The 4662-nt window shown below is 48.5% G+C and overlaps 1 protein-coding gene across 1 annotated transcript in view; it reads left to right on the plus strand.

Annotated features, from left to right (window-relative positions):
• Nucleotides 1-4662, plus strand: part of ACAD9 (acyl-CoA dehydrogenase family member 9) — a 39393-nt gene that overhangs the window by 1383 nt on the left and 33348 nt on the right. The window contains exon 2 of the mRNA XM_077766847.1: nt 2263-2356. The gene's annotated coding sequence lies outside the window, so the exon portion shown is untranslated. The remainder of the gene's footprint in view (nt 1-2262; nt 2357-4662) is intronic.

Consider the following 4662-nt stretch of genomic DNA (forward strand, 5'->3'; position numbering starts at 1 on the left):
CCTCTGCTGCTCTTTGCCCGAGCGTCTGGCACCACCTCCCCGCCTTCACTCCGGCCTGTCGGCTTCGCCTCATCTCCCTGAGAGAGACACCTGCCCCAACTAGCCCGGACGTCTACACTCCGCACCTGCCCCGACTAGCCCGGACGTCTACACTCCGCACCTGCCCCGACTAGCCCGGACGTCTACACTCCGCACCTGCCCCGACTAGCCCGGACGTCTACACTCCGCACCTGCCCCGACTAGCCCGGACGTCNCCTCCCCTTGGCGAGGACCTGCCTGCACACAGACCTCCTGCCTTCTCCCCTGCTCAGGGGCTCACGGATCCAGTAACTCTCCTTTCTCGTCGATGTCGGTGCTTGTTTCCTCTCTGCTGCCTCTTGCAGCCCCTTGTTCGGGCTTTTGCCCTTTGCCGTCTGCCGACCAGGGGCAGTAGTGCCCTTCGTGCCGCCCAGTCTAGTGGCCTGTTCCCGTCTTGCTTGGCCCATCCCTGGCGTTTGACACAGGCCATCACTCCAGGCTTCTACCAAAAAACNTTCCCTTTTTTTTTTTTTTTTAAGTGTTTTCATCTTAATTCCAGTATAGTTCACGTACAGTGCTGTTAGTTTCAGGTGCACCATACAGTGATTCTACAGTTCTGATCATACTCGGTGCCCATCATGGTAAGTGGACACTTTAATCCCCGTCATCTGTTTTAACCATTCCCCACCTACCCCCCCCATAGTAACCGTCTATTTCTTCTCTGTACTTAAGAGTCTTTTTCTTAGTTTGTGTCTCTCTCTCGTTTCCTTTTGCTCATTTGTTTTGTTTCTTAAATGCCACATATGAGTGAAATCATATGGTATTTCTTTTTCTGGCTTGTTTCGCTTAGCATCATACTCTAGCTCCGTCCATGTTGCCAATGGCAAGATTTCCTTTTTTCTTTTATTTTTTTAATATTTATTTTGCGAGAGACACGCAGAGGATGAGCAGGGGAGGGGCAGAGAGAGAGGTAGACACAGAATCGGAAGCAGTCTCCAGGCTCTGAGCCGTCCGCACAGAGCTTGATGCAGGGGTTGAATCCATGAGCGAGATTACGACCTGAGCCGAAGTTGGATGTTCTACCAACAGAGCCAGCCAGGCTCCCTTAACAATTTTTTATTTTATTTTTTTATTATAGTAGAGTTAACATAACACTGTTAGTTTCAGGTGTATCTCTCTTCTTTTTTAATTGAAGTATAGTTGACACACAATGTTACATTAGTTGCAGGTGTACGGTAGTGATTTGACAAGTCTGTATCTGGGCTCCTCACAAGTGTAGCCGCCAGCTGTCACCGCCGCAGAACACCACCGACTGTTCCCTGTGCTGTACCTTCATCCCTGGAAACCTGTACCCCCCACCCCCTTCACCCATTCTGCCCGTTTTCCTTCCTCCTCGGGCACCCGTTAGTTCTCTGTATTTATGGGTCTGATTTTCAAAGTTGGGGTTTCCTGGGACTCGGTCTGTAGACTTTTTATCCACAACTCTTCCTTTAGTCTAATTTAGTACCGCGGCGCTAAATACTGTCTGGACCCTTGTGACTCCCTCCATTTCTCCCGCTCGACTTCTCCCCTGAACTCCAGGCTCTGGTCTCTACCTTTATACCCAAAAGCTGCACGTGGAGGTCTACGCGCCCCGGACCTAGCGAGTCTGGACCGGAGCTCCTGGTAGCCCCTCCCCCCCCAGCCCGCTTCCCCGNTTGCGGTCTGTTTAGAACGAGGCCGCCCGTGAGCCCCGGCACCACGGCCGCGCTGCTGCGGGCCGCCCTCTCCCGGGGCGCTGCGGGGCGTGAGCAGGCGAGAGGCTGAGGATCTCAGGACACAGCGACTTCACGACCCTCTAGGCCTGTAGCGGTCACACCGCCTGGCTGTTCCGGGGGGTGGCCGGAGGCCCCGGCGGGGGGAGCGCACNCCGCCTGGCCGCCGGCGGGAGCGCAGGTCCGAGTCCGGACTCCGCCCGCCCGGGTTGAGGGTGTGTGTGGGTGGCGGGGTCTGATGCGCAGTTCCGGCGCCGCCGTTGCCCTTCTGATCCCTCCCGTGAGCGAGGCCCCGCCCCCCAGACCCCGCGTCTGGCCGCTCTGTTTCCCGCACTGCACTCCGCACCCGGTTCGGGGTCCCGGCCAAAAGCAGGAGTCGGGCCCAGCCTCTGAGCCCCCCGGGCACCCTGTTGCCTCCCCTTCTGATTGATATTTCCGCTCTGGTGGGTCGCTGACCATCTAATATGTAGTGAATGTTTATCATTTTTAGAAAGAAGTTTTCCCGTTTCCAGAAGTTAGCCAAGATGAACTTAATGAAATCAACCAGTTTGTGGGGCCCGTAGAAAAATTCTTCACCGAGGAGGGTATGTACGGCTTTGTCGTTACTAATTTCCATTTTAAGGACGGTTGTTTAGATATTTACATGAGATATTTACGTCACGTGTGGGAAGCTCTCTTGAATGTCATTAATCGTGGAGAAATAGTATCTGTTGATAATATTTTGCTTTCAGAATCCTCCCAACTGCTATTTAATTACAGGGTGTCTAGTTTAGTGCTTCTCCACGTGTCTGCGGTGAAAGATCACTTTTAAACATTTCCCAACCATCGCAGACCCACTTTTGTAAGTTACAACAAGAACAGCTGAAAAATGGGGGGGGGGAAACCCAAAGAGCTACGGAATACACCGCCATCGATCGTGTGCTTGGTTGAGTGGCAGTATAAAAATGCAGGAAAGGTTTTTGAAGATTTACTCTCTGTTAGCTTGTCACGAACCAGGAACAGTCCGGCAACCTGCACACCTCAGGTTGAGGGCTCCCTCCCTCAGAGCTGGTGGCCGGAGCTCCCTGGGGAGCTCAGTGATGGTTGGTTGACAGGAGTACTTCCCAGCCCTGAGGCCCCAGAGAGTTCTTCTCTATGTGCATTTTCTCTGGGAACACACGCCCCCTGCCAGGAGATTAAAACAAATTTAAAAAACACTGTGTTCATTTATTACTTTATTTAAAACTATGCAAAGCCCATTGTATGTCAATAGATGTATTTTAAATGAGAAATAATGATTATTTCCATTTTTAGATTACTTATTTTTTTTTTATTTTTTTTTTTGAGAGAGAGCGAGCGAGTGCACAGGTTGGGGAGAGAGGCAGATGGGGAGAGAGGGAGAATTGTAAGCAGGCTCGATGCTCAGCACAGGGCCCAGCACGACCCTAGGATCGTGACCTGAGCCCAGAACAAGAGTTGGACGCTCAACTGACTGAGCTGCCCAGGCGCCCCTAATATTTAATTCCAAACAAAGAAACAAATAGGAGTGGTGTGGTTTTATAGTTTTGCAGATCTTTAAAATGTTTGCCTTGTTGTCTGCAGCAGAAACCAGACTCTAGCTGGATTCTCAGAACTGTTTCTGTATTTAATCTATGAGAGATTTCACCCCACTGCATACTCATGACAGAAATAGAATTAAAGAAGCAAAAAAAATTTTTACCATTATTGAAATAGCTTTGGCCCCGTGGACTCCCTGGAAATACGGGCGTCTTCCCCGCCCCTCCCTTGCACATTTTGAGAAACTCTACATCCCTAACTGTTGTTAACGTTGTTAGTTTTAAAAGTTGCTTCTTTGTGTATAAACATCTTTTATTTAGAAATACTTCTGTTTTTGTTCTAGTGATTGTCTTCCTACTTGTATCTTTTCTTAGTTCCTTGCTCTTTAACTTAAACTTTTTTACCAGGTGAGTTGGCTGGGTTTTTGTAAGGTTTGTGGAGGTATAATTGATTTACAGTTTGCGCATATTTAAAGTGTAATGTTTGGTAAATTTTTACATATGTGTTCCCCCAAGGGACCATCGACACAGTTAAGTCAGGACACCTGTCCGTTACCCAAGTGTTTTCTCTTGCCCCCCCCCCCCCCCGTTTTTTTTTTTTTTTTTTTTTTTTTTTTTATTTTTANTTATACGTTTTTAAAAAATGGGATTGTCTTATGTTGAGTTGTAAGAAGTCTTTATTCTAGGTGCAAGTCTGCTGTCCAATATGTGTTTAGCAAAAACTTCCTCCTTCTAATCTGTGGCTTGACTTTTCATTTTATCTTTTATTTTTTTTAATTTTTTTAAATGTTTTATTTCTAGGAGAGAGAGAGAGACACTGCGTGAGCAGGGGAGGGTCAGAGAGAGAGAGGGAGTGACAGACTCTGAAACAGGCTCCAGGCTCTGAGCTGGCAGTCAGCACAGAGCCCGACGCGGGGCTCGAACCCACGAACCGCGAGATCATGACCTAAGCGAAAGTCGGATGCTTAACCGACTAAGCCACCCAGGTGCCCCTTCATTTTATCTTTTTAAAGAGCAAAAGTTGAGGCACATGGGTGACTCAGTTGGTTAAGCGTCAGACTCTTGATTTTAGCTCAGGTCATGATCTCACGGTTCCATGAGCTCGAGCCCTGTGTTAGGCGTTGACAGCACAGAGCCTGCCTGGGGTGAGCTTGGCCCTTTCCCCTCTTTCTGCCCCTCCCCCCTCTTAAAATACATATGTAAACTTTAAAAAAGCAGTATTTATTAAAGAACAAAAGTTTTTAATATTTTTTTTCAAAGTTCCTTTGTAATTTTTTTTTTTTTTACAAATAGTTTATTGTCAAATTGGTTTCCACATAACACCCAGTGCTCATCCCCACAAGTGCCCTCCTCCA

The sequence above is a fragment of the Crocuta crocuta genome, unplaced genomic scaffold (assembly GCF_008692635.1).
Source record: "Crocuta crocuta isolate KB4526 unplaced genomic scaffold, BGI_CrCroc_1.0 scaffold296, whole genome shotgun sequence".
Classification (NCBI taxonomy): Eukaryota; Metazoa; Chordata; class Mammalia; order Carnivora; family Hyaenidae; genus Crocuta; species Crocuta crocuta.